This window comes from Vicugna pacos, chromosome 6 (assembly GCF_048564905.1).
Source record: "Vicugna pacos chromosome 6, VicPac4, whole genome shotgun sequence".
Classification (NCBI taxonomy): Eukaryota; Metazoa; Chordata; class Mammalia; order Artiodactyla; family Camelidae; genus Vicugna; species Vicugna pacos.
The window spans coordinates 47,710,804-47,731,399 of NC_132992.1; the positions used below are offsets into that span (position 1 = coordinate 47,710,804).

General features: G+C 31.5%; 1 non-coding gene across 1 annotated transcript; it reads right to left on the minus strand.

Moving 5' to 3' along the window:
• Window positions 1–8,248: 8,248 nt before the first annotated feature.
• Window positions 8,249–8,321, minus strand: TRNAD-AUC (transfer RNA aspartic acid (anticodon AUC)). Its single transcript has one exon. It is a non-coding gene; the product is annotated as a tRNA-Asp (tRNA).
• Between the last annotated feature and the right edge of the window lie 12,275 nt (window positions 8,322–20,596).

A 20,596-nucleotide genomic window follows, 5' to 3' on the forward strand; every position in this document is an offset into this window, starting at 1 on the left:
CCAGACTTAAGAGTATATTACAAAGCTACAATAATCAGAACAATATGGTAGTGGCACAAAGACAGATGCATAAATCAATGGAATAGAATAGAGAGCCCAGAAATAAATCTACGTTCTTATGGTTACTTAATCTACAATACAGTGGGCAAGAATACACAATAGAGAAAAGACAGTCTCTTCAATAAGTGGTGCTGGGAAAACAAGACAGCTACATGTGAAAGAAAGAAATTAGAATATTTTCTAATTTCGTATACAAAAATAAACTCAAAATGGATTAAAGGCCTAAATGTAAGAACAGAGAAACCATAAAACTCTTAGAGGAAAACATAGGCAGAATACTCTTAAACATAAATCACAGCAATATTTTTTATCTGTCTGTAAAGGAAATAAAAGCAAAAATAAACAAATAGGATTCGATTAAACTTAAAAGCTTTTGTACAGCAAAGGAAATCATTGGCAAAATAAAGAAACAATCTATAGTGAATGAATGAAAAATTTGCAAATGATAGTCAGTAAGAGGTGAATATCCAACATATATAAACAGCTCATACAATTCAACACTCACCAAAAAACCCAAACAACCTTATTAACAAATGGGCAGAATGCCTGAAGAGACATTTTTCCAAGGAGGACATGCAAATGGCCAACAGGTGCATGAAAAGATGCTCAACTTTGCTAATCATCAGGGAAATGCAAACCAACACCACAATGAGATATCACTTCACACCTATCAGAATGGCTATCATCTAAAAGACCACAAATAACACATGTTGGTGAGTATGTGGAGAAATGGGAACCCTCATACTCTGTTGGTGGGAATGTAAATTGGTGAAGCCACTGTTGAAAACAATATGGAGGTTCTTCAAAAAACTAAAAATAGTACTACCATGTGACAAAGCAATTCCACCCCTGGATATATATCTTAAGGAAAAAATATAAAAACATTCATTCAATAACATACAATCACCTAACTTGTTCAGAGCAGCATTATTTACAATTGACATGATATGAAAGCAACTTAAGTGTCCATCAACAGATGAACAGATAAAGAAGATATGGTATATATATTGACTACTACTTACTTGTAATACAACAAACTATTGAATATAACAAAAAAGAAGCAAACTCACAGATTTAGATAGGGGAGAGGGAAGAGGGAAGGGGAAAGGGCAATATGGGGGTTGGGAGTCAAGAGGTACAAACTATCATGTAAATGGATTAAATGCTCCAACCAAAAGACACAGACTGGCTGAATGGATACAGAAACAAGTCCAGTATATATACTGTATACAAGAGACCCACTTCAGAGCTAGAGACACATACAGGCTGAAAGTGAGGGGATGGAAAAGGATATTCCTTGCAAATGGAAACCAAAAGAAAGCTGGAGTAGCAATACTTATATTAGACAGAATAGACTTTAAAATAAAGACTGTTACAGGAGACAAAGAAGGACACAACAAAATGTTCAAAGGATCAATCCAAGAAGACAATCCTAAAGAAGCTACCAGAAGACTACTAGAGCTCATCAGTGAATTTGGTAAAGTTGCAGGATATAAAATTAATATGCAGGATTCAGTTGCATTTTTATACATTTACAACAAAATAGCAGAAAAGGAAATAAAGGAAAGACTCTCATTTACCATCACATCAAAAAGAATAAAATACCTAGGAATAAACCTACCTAAGGAGGCAAAGGACTTGCACTCTGAAAACTATTAAGACACTGATGAAACAAATTAAAGGTGACACAAACATATGGAAAGATATACTGTATCTTTGAATGGAAGAATCAATACTGTTAAAATGGTCATACTATCTAAGGGAATATACATATTTAATGTAATATTTCAAATTACCAATGACATTTTTCACAGAGCTGGAACAAAAAAATTTTTAAATTTGTAAGTTAACACTTAAGTTCCTGAATAGCCAAAACAATTCTGAGAAAGAAGAAGACAGGTGGAGGAATCACGATCCTTGACTTCAGACTATACTACAAAGCTACAGTCATCAAAACAGTATGTTCCTGGCACAAAACAGAAACATAGATCAGTGGAACAGGATAGAAAGTCCAGAAATAAACTCAAGCATTTATGTTCCATTAATCTATGAAAAAGTAGGCAAGAATATACAATAGAGAAAAGGCAGTTTCTTCAACAAGTGGTGCTGGGAAAACTGGACAGCTACATATAAAAGAATGAAATTGGAACATTCTCTAACACCATATATAAAAAACTCAAAATGGATTAAAGACCTAAATGTAAGACTGTGTACTCTAAAACTCCTAGAGGGAAACATAGGCAGAACACTCTTTGACATAAATCACAGCAATAACTTTTTTGCATCCATCTCATAAAGTAATGAAAATAAAAGCAAAAATAGACAAATGTAAACTAACTAAACTTACAAGCTTTTGCATAGCTAAGGATACCATCAACAAAATGAAAAGACAATCTACAGAATGGGAGAAAATATTTGCAAATGATGTGACTGACAAGGGACTAATTTCCAAATATACAAACAGCTCATACAGCTTAATATCAAAAAAAAGCAACCCAATCAAAAAACAGGAAGAAGACCCAAAAAAGACATTTCTTCAAAGAAGACCTACAGATAGCCAACATGCACATGAAAAGATGCTCAACACCGCTCATTATTGGAGAGATTCAAATCAAATCTACAATGAGGTATCACTTCACACAAGACAGAACAGCCATCATTAAAATGTCTCCAAATAATAAATGCTGGAGAGGGTGTGGAGAAACCTTCCTAAACTATTGATGCAAATGTAAACTGGTGCAGCCACTATGTAGGACAGTAAAAAAGTTCTTAAAGAACTAAAAATAGAGTTACAATATGATCCAGAAACTCCAGTCCTCAGCATATAACTGGGGAAAACTATAATTAGAAAAGACATATGCACCCCAATGATCACAGCAGCACTATTTACAATAGCCAAGACATGGAAGCAACCTACATGCCCATCGACAGACATATGGATAAAGATTTGGTATTTATACACACACACACACACACACACAATGAAATACTACTTAGCCATAAAAGCAAATAAAATAATGTCATTAGCATCAGCATAGATCATCCTGGAGATTCTTATTCTAAGTGAAATAAGCCAGAAAAAGAAAAATATCATGTGATACTACTTATGTGTGGAATCTAAAAAAAGACACAAATTAACTTATTTACAAAACAGAAACAAATTCACAGACATAGAAAACAAACTTATGATTACCAGGGCAGGGAAGTGGGTGGGAAAGGATAAATTGGGAGTTCAAGATTTGCAGATACTAACTACTACATATAAAATAGATTAACGATAAGTTTATATTGTATAGCACAGGGAAGTATATTCAGTATCTTGTAGTAACCTATTATTAAAAACAATATGAAAAGGAATATATTTATGTATATATATGACTGAATATTATGCTGTACACCAGAAATTAACACATTATAAATTGACTATACTTCAAGCAAAAAAACTAATCATAAACTAGGCCATTTAAAAATACCATTAAATTTTAGACTTTACATTATCAAAGTAAATCAAATGTGTATGCATTCTACTAGAATAGACTAAACAGAATCAGATGAGACCAACTAATCTTCAATATAAAGCAGATGAGAATTTCATGCCTTTCATTAGATTTCTTTCCAAAAGGAGATTATGGTGACTTCATATTGGATGCCCTAGTTTCATTTTGAGAAAAATCCATGTCCCAGGCCTGAATAAGCTGTAATATGATTAAATGCTTGAAGAATAATAACCTGTTGTATGCTTTAGAAATGCCAGGAACTACAGGACATTTCAATTCTGCAGTTGTATATTTACTGCTCTTACACAATCAAGCTGAGACCTACGAGACCACGACATGGCCAGTCTTGAGATGATTATCAGAGCTGACTGTGCTGCCTCACACATAATATCCACCTGTACCACTCTGAATCTTTTTTTTTAAAAGCTCTTGTTCCCTAAATGAAAACTCAGAAATTGTTTTGGGGATGCTAGCCTGCCATTTTCCCCGGTTGCTGGCTTCTTGAATAAAACATCTTCCTTTCTCCACCACCTTTGTCTCTCAAACATTAACTTTTGAGCAATGAACCTGAGTTCAGTAACCTGAATTAACTTGAGTTCAGTAACACTTTCCTCCCTTCCTTCCTACCTCCCTTCCTTAATTCTTTCCTTCCTTCCCTCTTTCTTTCTTTCTCGGACCAAGTGTTTATCGAGTTTCCTCCTTTTACTAAATACCTTGCCATACAAGAAGTTTAAAGCCTGTCCTCAAAAACCTTCTATTCCACACAAAATTATGAGCTTTATAACTGAAGAGATAATAAATAATTATCTTCTAAATTAGATCATATATTTAAATACTACTAAATTTTAGACTTGACTTTGTCAAAGTAAATAGATACAAATATTTATAACTTGACTTAATTTTAATTATGCAACAGACTCTAAAGGTTTGTTTTAGAAAACAGAATTAACTAAACTATAGTTGTTAAATTGTCAGGTATCTACAGGTTGCTGTCATTATGATAAATACTAATAAAACAGGATGTAGTAGTCTTGAAAGTTTAATTGGTTTCCTGAGAATAATCTAACTGCCTTGGAAATATTATAAGTTCTTTTGGTGACTTTATTTCAACATCAAACATATATTTTTGATGACAAGATAAGTCACAGAATGTTACATTAGAAATAGGCAGTTAGAGATCATTTTGCGCAAAATTTATTTAATAACTAAAAAAAAAAAAAAGAATCTCCAAGAATGTTAGCAACTACTTCCAGGAGCAATGCAAATTAGAGGCATAGGAAAGACTAGAAACTAAATCAGACTCTTCTGTTCCATATCCTGAGCAGGATTAACTGAATAAAGAGAAATATTAAGTGCTATAAGCATAGCAAGTTGCTTTGTGTAAATTATTCCTTGATCTTAAAATCACTGGTAAAATAAATTGTGGATATGTTCTATAGCAGCAAGTTTTCTGGATTGCTCAAGTATTTTTACCTTCTTTGTTTGCATGTCTGTTTTATGATTAGGAATATCAATTTTTAGCAAATAGGGCTGTAAATGGTTTCATCCTCTTAATTTCTTCCTCCTGTTAGCATTACTATGCTTTTTTTGTAGATACTGTCTTGATTTTTAATTATTGCTCTATGATTGTCCCTGGGGAAAAGCATCTGCTATTGACTATTCATTTCTTTTCTCTTGCTTCAGGTTCCCTGTGGATATATTTGTAGCTTGTTGACATTGCGTTTTTAGTTGCCTTTGATGGTTTTCTACCCCAAGGGTCCTACAAAGATAAGAATATTTAGCTGCCTCATTTCCTATGACAATTGTGATATTTTCCCTTCTATGTTACTATCATGTTATTGGATTCATGAAATGATTTCAGTAAATGAGAGCTATCAAATTATTCTACTTTTACACTTCTGTTAATACTTTAATTGAATTGTTAATATGTCTTCTAGTTATATTTAGTCATTTTTTGGCATCCTGAATTTTCAATGTCTTCTATTATCTTAATTATTTAATTCTGTTTAGATCTTTGATTTTAAATGTTTCTTATCAACAATTAAGTATTTAAATATAATTTAAAGAAAAAAACTTTTAGTTGACACAATTTTCTAATTTACTTAGCTTCTTAACTGAGTTCACTCACGTCTTTCCTTTCAATGTTTCTTGGAAACTCAGAAGTTTATCAAGGCAAATAACATGTAAAATATTTTTACCAAGTTAACAGAAAGTAGAAATTCTACTAGGTTGATACTTCACAATAGTATTTATGTTTTCTATATATTTTATTTTCAGTAATTTTCTATCATATTTATTGATCACTCAGCAAGCTTATTATATACTTTCTTATTAGTTATAACCATCTATTCTCAATTGGTTTTCACAAATACTACCCACAATCTTTACATATTATAAATATCATACTCCCAACTAATATTTATACTTATTTTTTCTTCTCTAAATCAAATTGGTTAATATTTTGAGAACACTACAGGAATCCTCTTTATTTCTAACCTTGATGTAATCAATTCCTGATTTGGTCTAATGTAATCATTTCTGCTTAATTTTTAGATAAATTTTTATCAGAGTAAAATAATGATGATTGATTATTAGGGATGCTATAATTTTCCTTTCCATCTGAATAATGAAGCTAATTGCTTATATTGCATTTTTCTTTTTATTTTATTTTCCCAAATGTTAAGGGCAAGAATGACTAGGATTTAGGTTGCCAACAAGCATCCACTTTACTGTTTATTTACTGTAATTTACTGTGGGTGAAATATTGATAAATTCTTGCATAACTGGAGTGCTACCGTGCACAGTTCCAAACAAAGTGTAAAGAAGCTAAACTACATTCATTTAGTGTGTTCCTTCTGAACAAATGTAAAAATTTCATTCACCTCAATTTTTCTGTGAGATAAGCATATCTTATTGAATATGAGTAAATTTTCACTTCTAATTCTCCAGATTTCATTGTTAAAAATGCTTCCTCGGGGAAGTTTTTCATAACTCTGGAGTCTAAGTTTTGTTTCACAGTGATTTGCTCTTATTGCACTTTGAACTTAGGAGCACTTTGTATATGCAAATTCATAAGCACTTCTTCAAATAACACGTACATTCTATAGTTCAGAAGTGCAAAATCCAGGTCTATTTATTCACCATATACTGTCAATGACTAGGAGATTTTTTTAAAGTACTTTTGGACTAACAGACAAATGGAAGAATACATTTCCTATCATGCACTGTCCCTGAGAAACCACCTACCCTTCTTTTCTAGCTTCACATGAGTTGAATAATAAATATTCAAAGGTTCAATCTGCTACTGTCCATGGTTTGCCCAGACGCTTTGCTTTTAGAGACTTTATGACAGCATTGAAAAAGAAAGGACTGGTACTATTGATCCTGACTATCTCAAAGATTAATTCTTGCGCAGGTAGAATCATACACTTGGATTTCCAATATGCACGGACAATTAGACGCTAACATAAGGGAAAGAGAAGTGTGAGAAAAAGCCTTTCTATCTGATTAGCTCATCTTGTAGATGTGGTTCAAGTGTAGTGTATGGAATATATTACTGTGTTTTTAAGTCTAGCTTAAATCAGTACTACACTTAGAGGCTTCTACAAACAATCCTTATGTGTCACTGCTATAGAAACAGAAAAAACTTTCCTTCTTCCCCTCTAGGTTCTTAGGCTGGTCTAATAATTAAATTGACATAAAGCATATTAACAGGAGGAAAAAAATTATGTACATATAGGAATTCAATAAAAGCATGAGACTCAAAGAAGAAACCAAAGTAGGAAACTTTCATATTTTTAAACAAAGAAACAATAAAGTTTTGAAGAACTGACAAGACAAAGGGGTTTGAGATTGTGGTACCAAATTAGTGAAGAAATAACAAGGTTTGTTTATAATCTTCTTAGCCCTAAATTCCCTATTTCTGGTGATAAGGACGCCTTCTACTTTCCTGGTACAGGAAGGGCACTTTTCACACGGGAGATTCATTTCCTGCATTCAGCAAGACAAGGGAGGGTCAGAGCATCTTTGCACTGGCTATTTTTCAAATAACTTATACTCAGAATAATCAATATGCCAAAGGTACATTTTGGAATGACATATTCTGCTCCCCTTCACAGTAAATATTTATTCTATGGTTATATATTTCAAGATCCAAGATACAGTATAACAAACCCTGGACTGATTTCACTAGATTTTCGTGGATTATACCATGATCCACTCCAACACAGTTGTAAAAATGTGTTATTAATTTTATCAGACAGTTAAATATTAATTATGTTCTATTATCTCTAAAGCTAAAACAGAAGGACATAATATTGCTATAAGATCAAAACAAAAATAAAACATAGTCTTTCAAATATGAAAAAAAGTTATGTTGATGAATTTTTAGCTAAGTTTTAGGTGTGTCTCTGTGTATATGTGTGTATTTGGAGAGAGTTTCATACCCTAGATAACTGACATTCTAAACACTATCTAGATGATGATAACATATTTTTAATAACTGAATTTTAAGAAACTGTAGCCAAATATGAATAGTATAAATTAAAAATAATGGCTAGTCTTATGCTTTTACACTGTCATCTTCTTTTTAGGTAAAGTCTATCCCTGTGTAATTTCTGTTGGTTGCTAACTTTTTTTTAAATTTATTTTGGTTCTTTTGGGGGGTGTAATTAGGTTTATTTATTTACTAATGGAGATACTGGGGATTGAACCCAGGACCTCATGCATGATAAGCAGCCACTCTACCACTGAGCTATACCCTCCCTCCCTAACCCTTTATCAGTAGTACCATGATGAATTTCGTCAACTTTACAAAATTGTTAGGATTACTGTGCGTTTTTCATGTGATTAAAAGTGTTTTCAAACCAAAATACTATTTAATATTCAGAGAGATAATAAAAATAATATTATATCAGAATATCTTTATTTCTATTTCACAAAATATTGAAAATTTAAAATTTCCACTTATATTAGAATGGATGGAAAAACAGACAGCAACCTGGGGAAAATACAACAAAGAGGAATAAACATTTTTTTTTCCTGAAAGCGTGTTGAGCATTTTCCATAATCTACATATACCAGGTTATTTGCAACACAGTTCTCAGATGCTCTCCTACTAAGCCATTAAATGTCAAAATCCAGAAGAAACATATAAACTGCATTTGCTATATTTTTAAATTTTTTTTGAGGGGAAAAGATTATTTACTTATTGTAGAGGAGGTACTGGGGATTGAACACAGGACCTCGTGCATACTAAGCATGTACTCTACCACTGGAGCTAAATCCTCCCCCTTAAATTGCATTAAATTCTATAATCCCTGCTAATTTAATTCAAATTCCTTAAGGAAACTACATCCAAGTGATAACTGCCCAGCTAACATTATAACGAGAAACATTCCAGAAACAATTGTCTTCATAACCACTAAGAATTCCATATATTAACAATGTCAGTGTACCTATACTTTACTAAAATGGTCTTTTGAATATGCTAATTTACTGCATGTTTATGCAAAATAGATAAACTGATCATTTCACTTTGGAGTTCTGTATCTCTCTTTTACACTGAAAAATTAAATAAGTCTTGTTCCCTTTTACTAAATCAGTTTAAGTTTTTTTCTTTTGTAGTAGTAATTATTCTGCCACAAGAGTCACACAAGAAATATACAGGAATGAAGCACATCCTTCAATTTTCAATTGTCTCCCTATTATAACAGTTATAGGCTCATAGACCACCTATATATAATCTGACAATTTATTAAAAATAGGTTTACTTCAAATTGGGGATGCTATTGTATATAAGTGTATATAGCTGTATATCATATTGATATCTTGGTTTATGAGTTTATTAATTTGACAAATTTCTCTCATTTTAAGTTTTCAAAAGCTCAAGCCAATATGTATTGGTCACATTTTGAAGTTCTGTCATTGCCGAGAGCCCCAAATATCAGAAGAGCAAATAACAAGTTTAGGCTTTCAGCTTGATACTATATTCCAGACTGGATATAACTGCATTTGATTTTTTTTTTTTTTTACCCAAGGTGTCATTTTATATCTTTATATCTTTTGTAATTTTCTCTGCCAAAATCCTCTTTTCTACACATTTAGCTACTCCAAAAAGATTAGTATGTAATTGCCATTACTAAATTAAATAAAATGGCATGGTAATTTACGAGGTAATATTTATATATCAGTTTCTATCAAGAACATAAATATGAAAAATATAATTAACATTTCTCAAACTATTTTGAGTAACTATATTGGCAAAATATCACTGAAATCATTTAGAGTCCCTGTGAAATAGACTTTTTCATAAGCTATAGTTAATGCCATTGCTGTTTCTAATTGAAAAAACTAAAACAGGAAAATTCATTGTACATCCTTTCTACCATATCATGACCCATGCATGCATTTATTTAATTTGTATTTAGTCATCAGTTAAAATGCACGTTATTAATTCTCTGTAAAATGAATACTATATGCATATTTTAACACATTTATTTAAATATCATTGTCTACTATTCATCTAAAATTTATAGATATTTTGCTATAGAAATAATTTATAAGTCAAATAAAGAGAGGTTTAAAATGGAATGACTAAATATTGATGGATATTAAAACTAAATTCCTGCTCAGATGAAAAAACAAAATCCTATACTTTGTCTCATCAACTGTTTTTTGTTTTTAATAGGTCTTTTGAAGTTCTGATACGTACTTTCAGGAGCCTCAAGGATTAGATCTACATAATAAATTACCTGAAGGAAAAAGAACAACTGACTTGCATAAAACTGTCTCAAAGAGAATAACTAAATTTTGGCTTAAATATCTCTAATTGCCAAAAAACTATCGAAATTTTTATTTTTTGTAGTTAACTTAAAAATTTAAATTTATCTCATAGCATAAGTTTTATACAAATAATTAGTTATTCATTGGAATGAAATTTAAAGATGGTAAATAAAATTTATAGAATATTACGTTTTAGAGTGATTGAATTTCAAATTTCACAAATAATTTTCAATTGCATTTAAATATACCTTGAAGAAAAAATGACCCCATGTATGCAGCAGAAGATTTATACTATAAAGATCTAAAACTGTTCTAGATAGCAGCCACTAGTGTCATATTGCTCTAGAGCCCTCGAAGTATGACTAATGTGACTGAGAACTTCATTAAAAATTTTTTTCATTCAACTTTAATTAATTTAAACTTAAATTTAAAAATGGATTCAATTATTTGAAAGGTTTAAGTTTTAAAAAAATTTCATTGTAAATTTATATATAAATTACATCTGATAAAAATTTAGTATCTGCATTAAAATGTATTCTAAATACAAAATACACACCACATTTTAAAGACTAGTAGAAAAAATGTAAAATACATTAATAGTTGTTATATTAACTGTTGAAATTAAATTATTTTAATTATAATGTGTTAAATAGATTTTTGAAATTAATCCTACCTATTTCATTTTACTTTAATAAATGTGGCTCCTAGCAAAGTTACAATTATTCATATGGTTCACATATGTCTATTAGTTAGCTGGCTTAACTGACTGAGTTGCGTTTATAGGTAAGTTTTTAGGTGGTTAATTCCCACTGTTCTACATGTGTGATAAAAAGTTATTGATTTTTGAGATGCTTTTCACAAAATATTTTATATAGAAATATTGAGCAGAAATCTTTAATTTATTGCAGAGTATGGCTGGCTATTACCAATAAATAAATTTACCCAAAGGCAAATTTTAAAAGAGTAATATTAAACATCTATTTTATAAGTATTATTAATAGAAAAAAATTATACCATTTGTTGATTTAACATATCAATAACATTTGTGTTAATTTCAATTTGATTCCACAGAGACAGTTTCACTCTCAAACTAAAAATATTAGCACTATATTACAAATACCAAAATAATTCCTTTTTTTTTTTTTTTTTGCCTTTGGTAGGGTTTACCATTATAGCATGACCTAAATATCTGCTTTCATAGTCTCCCATAGTTTCCAGAGTTGTCTATAGGGATACTTTAGGGATGTTTTCATCTTAGCCAATGCTATAGTTGACATAAAACATGAATTAATTTTTGAATTTATAATACAATAATGGAATGAAAAATCTATTCAATATTTATAGAAACCTTTGTAAATTTTCGGCTCTGTTCTACTTTTCCAAGCAATAATTTATATATAAGTAGCAAAAATGTGAGAAAAATAATAGTAAAGATTTGAGAAGCTACTTTGCTTACTTTTGTTTCTTTCAGGGAAATTCTAGGCTTTGAGTTCCAGGTGGAAATATTTGAAAATGATGAGTAAGAATGGCTTCCTGCAGTGAAAGCCAATAATGTACATTAGTATATTAAGAAAGCAAAAAGCTCAACTTGAAAAAAATTAACCTCCACAATTGAGATACAAGGACTTATATCAATTAATTTTTCAGTCACTTGTTTCCATTACTAAGTTTTAGCCATGACCTATACACCTTTTTCAGTTTTTCCCATTAAAAATACGTTTTCAAGTAAAATAAAACATGAATACAAAATCATTCTATGATTGACTTTAAGCACATAAATGTAATTAAGCTGAAACTTGCAAATTTTTGTTGGTATTAAAATTTATGAAGTATCTTTTTACAGTTCTCTCAACTAGGGTACATACAACCTCTATATCAAATTTGTATTGCTAATTCAAGACTAATTTAATCTCAAAACCTACAGTGAATCTTGGTAAGCCATATAAACAGATTCATTAATTGATTGAACATTAGAAATAATTATTAACCTCTTTTTTCTTTTCTGACTTTTAGAAAGCAAGAAGAAAAGACAATGACATTCAATTACCATAATTAAATTTGTATTAATATATTACCCTTCATTAATTCTCTACTGATGTGAATACACTTTGAATTAGAAACAATAATCTAACATTTAAAAGAAACATGTTCTCTTCAACAGAAAGAAGTTTCCAAATACAGTACAAAAAGACACGAGTAAATCACCTCTGAAATACCTTGCTTAACAGCACAAGATTCACTACAAACCTTTTTTTTTTTTTTTTGCAAAGTTCTTTTATGTGTAGGGCTTTAGATTAGATATAGTAAAATGAGGGTTTATATCATTCTTCACTGTCAGGGTTGGGGGGCAATAATGTCCACAAACAAGACGGGCTGCTGAGGCTATCGTATTGACCAGAACACAACAAAAAAGGCCTTGCTTTCATTAAACACAAAGACTAACAGTTGAGACTGTGAGGCGGTAAGATAGAAATGAGCACCAGGCAAAGGGTGAGGAAGCGGGAGGAAGCAACCCCAAAAATAATAGTATGCCTGCGCTCAGGATAAGGAGCTCCAAAAACTTTTTTTCTCTAAATGAGGGCCAACAAAGAAACCAGCTAGAATAGAACACTGCAGCTGCACAGCAGAAAGAAGGAACTGACTTAACTTTACCCAATGCTCACTATAATGTAACTAACATTGCAGTTTCAGCCACCCCCATAGAGTTCTCTGTGTGCATCATGGGTAAGAACACGAGTAAAAGAGGTGGGCATGCCTGAGCACAAGGAACGGGAGGTATTAATCAATTAGCCTGGCACTCAAAGAATGTAAGACGTCAATCAATCAATCAATCAATCAATCAATCACTAAAACGCCACCTAAACCGGGATATAAGAAAGGAAAAATAAAGGAGAGGCGTCATTTTCCCTCTCTTGGATTTGCCCGCCCCCAATTCTCAGGGGTGTACTATATTTTACTACCTTTTTAATTAGCTAATAAAATCTTCTGTTTATATCACACTTTCTGTCTCTCACGAAAAATTCATCTTTTGGGGGTTACTAAGAACCGAGGTAATTTTTATTCTCCTTCTCCCGGTAACAAGACCACAATTACCTTTAATATATCAGATAAACATATACTATAAACTGTGATAAGTGAAATGGATGAAAGCACATAACATGAAAACTCCTAGTTTTGGAATCTCCAAACATCCCTATAATATTTCAAAAGAGAAGACCCTAAAAGAAACACCTAAAGTAGTGCAATACCACTGTAATACTTGTGACACTCTTGCACAATGATGTAAAATATATTATTTTACCAATTATTAAAGAGTAAGGCATGTGTTTCTTAGGTAAGAACATAATTGACATAGATACTTTTCTATTCTTTAAAAAACACAACTGTTAACTTACATAGGTCCTTAATTATAGCTTATTATCTTTTTAAAAAAATTCTGATGAAGACATTTTACATTATGTAAATTAATACAGATGCTATCTCTTTTTCTTTGTTTATTTCAACTCTGAATACCCAAAAGCAAAGCAAATCTTCATTTGCTTTTTATCTCCTTAAGGTAATAAGGAACCCCAAATTCAAAACACTTCCTGTCAAGTTTTCAGCCTGATTTACAACTGCCAATGTGCAACAATAGCTAAAAGATATCAAGATGCAGGAGAATTAGTTATAGATCACAGCACTCAATGTGCAATGTAAGAAAAACCTTAAAACTCTTAAGGTTGCTTATAACATGCCGGGAAAGTATCAACCATAGTCATTGGTAAGAAAGAATGAACAATGGTGGCTTTTACAAGTGTTTACTGTATATGCAGCAAAATAAAATGATGAAAACATATTTTAAATTGACAGATATTTCACTATTCATTTAACTTTCGTGATAAAATTTTATGTTTAATTTTCCCCTCATATTTTACATTACAAATGTATAATGCATGAATACTGAAAAGTATTTTTATGATTTATTGTGTTATATTCATCATTTATTGTATATATTTTTACTGCTATATTCTTAGCAACTAGATGAGTAACCGCCAGCATATAATAAAAATCAATAAACACCTATTGAATGAATACAGTACAAAATATGTAACAGAATGATAATCATCACACCTGAAATCCTGACTCCTTGAATCCCCACCTTCTTGAATTACATGTCAATCAGTGTACTCTTCCACATTTTCCTTCATATGCATACACAAAGATTACACAGTAAGTTTTTCTAAATAAACAATCATAAAAGCTACCTTTTTCTAAGCTGCTTTTCCTTTACCTGTGTGCTTGAGCAAATTTTCATGTTGTCAATTTTCTTTACTATTCTATAAAATCCCTATTCATATATTTTTAAAATATCCTCCTAGATATTTTATATATTTATTTTTTCTTGTAAATTTGTAAAAGTTACTTGGTATGTACATTACAAACATTTTTTTCCAACCCTATCACTGGTGCTTTGGTTTTGGCATACTTAATTTCCAACCACACAAAAGACTGTCATACAATTAAGTGCATCTATCTCTTAATTAAGAAGGTCTTCTCCACAACTGTTGTCATACATTAGTATCCCATATATACTTGGTTCTATTTCTAGATTAGCTAAATAATTTTTCTGTTGGTACGCCAATATCATTTGTTACATTACAGAGATTATCTCTCAGTCGCTCATCTTATTTACAATTTCCTGAACTTCTTTAGGTATTTTGATATTCTGACGAACTTTAAAATACTTGTATATAATTCAAAAATAAAATATTTTGATTTTGGTTGTAATTACTTATATTAAATATTGATATGCAAATAGTAGTCAGTTTTTTAAAATAAATCTTCCTACCCAAGAATACTGTATTTTTTAACTTTATTTTAACATCTTGTTTTATATTCCTCAACATGGTATTATAGTTTTTTGCATCTTATATTTGGCCCTTTCATAATTTTGTTACTATCTTGTAAGAGCCTTTCCTCCCTTTTTTTCCATGTTTTTACTACTACGGAGGAACAATAGCTATTGACCATTTACACATTTATCTCAATATAGAATATACGTCAATGTAGAATATAAATTTTACAAAATTATCTCAAGTGTTGATCTGTACTTTTTATTACTCTTAGAATATTTTAGTAGAATTCTAAGCAGATACATAGCCTATTATGGATAAAATGAAATCATACTGTTCTCCAAGTGCATTATTTTATTGTATAAAATTATACCTTTAAGTCAAATAACATAAATAATAAGAATTAGTATTATCTAAAGTTATTAAAATAAATTTGGTATTTTTATTTGAAATAAAATTTTCTTTTGATTTTTAAGTAGTTTTTATAAATTATTTCCCTTTGTCTCTATTTTTTTTTTCTTTTTGTCTTTCGTGGATATGACTATTTGCCTTATTTTCCTTAATTTTGGGGGAATAAACTATGTTAACAAATTTTCTATTATCAGATTACCTATTAAAAAGGATAAACTCAAGGTTGTCAAGGTTTAGTATAATTAGTTTTGTTACTCAATTATTACATTTTGTTTAGAGTAACCTATGTACTTCTTGTGGTTTGTCCTATATATAGCCATACTTTAGTATCAATATTTATCTGAGATATTAATCTTATGTTACTTTCATAAATAATTTGAGGAGATTTCATCCTTTTCTTTAGTTTAGAATAATGTTAAAACAATGGTATTACATGACTTTGAAGAAGTTATGTGGGAACTCAACTGTTAATAATGCCATTTATAATGTCAAGTATTTCATCATATTTCTACTACTACCTCTATTCAATGGAATTAATTTGAGTAAATTGTCTTATACTCTAAATTTCAAATTCTTCTAGATTTTCATGATAGACATACTTTATAAACTTGAAAGAAATAAAGTCTTTAAAAATCATTAAGAATTATAAAATGCTTTGTATAACATAAATAGTTTTTTTAAAGTTCCAGTTTAAATGAAAATTTAATGCAGTATACTTCCAAAATCTGTCATAAATTAATATTGTCTGTAAATGTTTGCACTGTTCAGAGGCTCAAACCTACCTCATCTTTGACTTATTTGAGCAGAATCAGCGAAGTGAATGCTAGGTGATCATTTTTCACACGCAGTTTTGAAATTCTTGTTCTACAAATAAAACAGCATTGCAAAAATTAGTTACACTAAAATAAATTCGTATGATACTATATCAGATTACATTTTTCATGCTAATTTGTACACAAACTTAAATACAAGGTTAATTCTTAATAAATATTTAAGTTAAACATAAACGAATTTGAAAGACAGTGATCTAATGTAGTCAGCCACAATAAATAATAACCCAAGTGTTCACAGTGTAGTGGTCTTCGGAATTTTGTTATGTACAAGAGTAAGTTTCAACTCAACCACTGCTCGTAGAAAAGCATAACTCTATTTAACGGGTCTTTTTTTTTCTTCTTTTTAAAAAAAAAAAAACTTACATGTTCAGTTGTAATAACCAAAGGTCAAAATATATTTTCTAGGAATTGACGACTGTCTGACAAGAAGTACTAGTTCACAACACAGCTAAAGGTCGTTAACGTTAATCCCTGGGAATGCCCTCTCCCAAGGTTAATAAGACTTTTTTCTTACTATTCGTCCATGTGAAAGTCTCAGAGCAGAGGCACTGGGGTGCATCCAAATTGGCATAATATAATACCATTAATCTTAAGGAGGAAGCCAAGTGTGGCATGACTAATAATTGAATATGTTTTTCTAAGGAAACACCAGTGCTGCAGAAGCTGATTTGGTAACTTTGGCTACCAGTCCCTTAAAATCAACATGAGCTTATACGCCCTAAATTCTCCAGACAGCCCAGGAATCTGGTCTACTAACCACGTTAGTATGAAGTTCAAAGGGAGACACTTTTAATGCATGAATCACTGTCACCAGCAAAGCCCATTAACAATTCCCAGGAAATAAAAACAGAATCTGGGCAATAAAGTCTAACCTTTTTCTTTTCTTTTGTGCTTAGTCTAGTTTCGCTTGCTCCCAGAGGACCGAGTGCAGAGGCTTTGCATCCAGCATCTAAGCCCAGAGTTTCTAGTATGAAATGGCTGCGACCTTCACCTCAGAAGCCCTTTGCAGGGCACTGAAACTCAAGATGGCGGCGGTGGCGAGCTCGGTGCAGAGACGCGGCGCCTGCGCTGCAGTTTGAAGCCCTGCGCCACCTGTCTGCGCAGGACCCGCGAGAACTCCTGCTCCCTCCACGCTGGGAAAACCCATAAAGCAGCCCTGCCCATGGCCTGTCCAGGAAAGTCTGTTCTTTAGAGCAGGAGCTTGCACTTCATTCTCTAATCGAAGAATAAAGTTTTCCTCTGCTCCTGAACCAAACTGGTCTTGTTCTCTTGGAGCCAGCGACGCTAGACAGAAGGACCCTAGTTGGGGACCACCCTGGAAGGATCGGTAGCATCACAAAATGGTAAATTTTTTTTAAAATGGAATTGTCAACAAGGGGATTTTTTTTTCTTGCTATTTCTTTTTATACAATATTCCATTCAACAAGCACTAATTTAGCAACAAATTATATTTACCATTGAGCTAAGAAGTGTGAAATGCAGTTTTTGGAAACATTTGTAAAGAAAACTTCTAACACATTTCCAAAGGGAAATATTTCAATAAACTTAATATTGTTGATTAATTCTATCTCACAATCTCGGTATCTGATTCTGGAAAATAATAGAGACTACTCAAATTATACTAACACTTCCAAATTTCTAATTAATAGTATTGAAGGCATCATTATTTGGGGGGGAAACTGCTTTTATTTACATCTTAATTGTTTCAATGTTCTAAATAGGAATGTGCCAAAAAAAAAGATTCTTCCACATTTTTTCTGTAAGAGGGATTTGAAACAATAGGAAGGCATGTTTTCTTAGTTGACAGCATAGTCATTATATTAGCAAAGAGCATACCTTTGTGTAACGGGCGTGGTGAAGATCCTATGTTGTCACATTATACATAGGAGGCCACTGTACATGTTGGGAGAGTAATATTTAAGGTAAATCTATCATCTTTACAATTTTCCCTGATGTGTAGTGTGCTTAACCATATCAATAAATTAATTGGAAAAAAAGAAAAAAAAACGTGTTGAAGTTTTCTACTATTCACAAAGTAGACCCTAACAGGAGGTGCACAGAATATTTTCAAGAAATTATACCTAGTACTTTGATCATCCTCTTCCTCATTTTGTTTTCTGGGAGAAAATCCACAAAAATTCTTAGTGTAGCCCTTGAGTGTCTTCAAAAATAGTAATTAATTCAAAGTAAAACATGTTTACTTGGTATGAAGTCCACTGAAAAAAGCAGAATGGTCATGCTAAAAAAAAACTGTATATTTGGTATAAATTGGGCATAAACCCTTTGGATAAAATTATATGAACACTTCCTAAGCTGTTCAGGAAACATTGTTTTCAGGAAATGTTAATAGATGCCATTTATAATTACTACTATAATGTGAATAGTTATGGTCAGTGTGTGAGCTGTGGAAAACACTACTTATTAAATACTCATTGTGGAGATTTAAAGTATATTTTTAATATAGTAAAAGAGACAAAAGGTTTAAACAAAAATTAAGATAAATTTAACCATTAAACAAAAAACATAATCTATTCTATGTAAGTTCTGTGCCCTATAGACATACTAACAATGCCATAGCCTACAGTGGCACTTCTAATTATAAAGCAAAGATGATTAAATATTGTACTGAAATTATCTTTATTTTGTTTTATTTTATGAAGCCTTTAGTTGCTTTAGAAGGTTGAAGAAGTGTTTCGATAAAATGTTTTTATTTAGTATAATATTCTTTTTTGTACTATAATTGATCATGATTTTGAACACTGACTTCAAACTTTGTTGCCATCAAGCTTATTTTAGAATATAGACATTTTTATCAGAATTTCAAAATTTAAAAGGAATGTTATACATTGTTTTTGATTTATAATATTGTACCTCTATTAACATTGACTTGAAAGATTCTATTACTACTTTAAATATAAATGGGTGCATCATATATATCTAATTAGAAGCTACAGCTTCAATTACATTTAAGGATTTTTCTCTGTAGCAAAGGATGGAGGGGAGTTCTAAGTGATCAAGATTTCTACCAGATTTAAGTACTTCCTCCAGTAGATGACACGTTACAGGTGAAACAGATGCAGCTATCCAACAAAGCAGGCTACTAACTTTATTGCCTAATAAAATTGAGATGTAGATTTTTAAATAAGACTGCCTACCTTTTAATTTAATACACACAACCAGAGAGCTTTTTTTTTTTTACAGCTGTTGTGCCCATATTACCCTGTTTCTTTATTTTAGACAACAGTAAAGTTTATATACATAAACTCTAGGTTTAAGCTAGAGTGCAATTTGTTCTATTTTTCATGTAGTCAGGGTGGGACAGAAACTGAGTTAAGCCTGCTTGTTACTTGGGTGTGCCTGTGATATGATAGACACCTGGAAAGTTGCTCTCTTCGCTTGTGTTACCATCTAGAAACAAACACTAAGAAAAGAAACTGAATTCCAATATTTGAGGGTCCACAAATGAAAAAGGGAAAGCAAAGAAGCCAATAAAGGGCACATGGTTAGAAAAGCCCATTCCTGCTGGGGAACTTTGAGAGAGAGAACATGAACATTCAGTCATCTTATCAGAGGGACATGAAGTATTTATACACCAAGTATTATCAGTCATTGGTTGAGAACTGCTCCTGGAGAGTATTAACTGTCCTGGGAAGTACAGTAGGAGGATCCAATAAGTCACCAGGCAAAGAGTTTTAAGTATTTAAAACTGGAAGTCATTAGGTTGGCACGCAGGGATGCAGTTAGGGCCCAGGGGGTGTGGGAAGGACACTGAGAGTGTCTCCTGTTACTGACTCGGGGTCTCTTGTCTGCATGGCACAGTATTCAGGCAGGCTCTCTTACAAGGTAGTCAAAAGTGGAGGCTAAGTGAAATCAAATTTTAATCAAAAAATTTTATTGGGCATCTATGCCAATGCCATTGTACTGATCTCACTTATATTTTTAATTGAAGATGACTCTGCAGAAAGATAAAAGAGAGCAGTCTATGAGAAAGGTGATAAACCTTATTATAATACTAGATTTTGAAGGATTGTGTATAAAAATATAATTTTTATGTCCTCTAAATTTCGGCACATGCTAACCTGTTTCCTGAGACTTTCCCAGTTATTGCTCTAATTTCTTCTATCAGCAGTAGATTTTCAGTTAAATATTATTTCAAAACATTTGATTGATGACTGTCTTT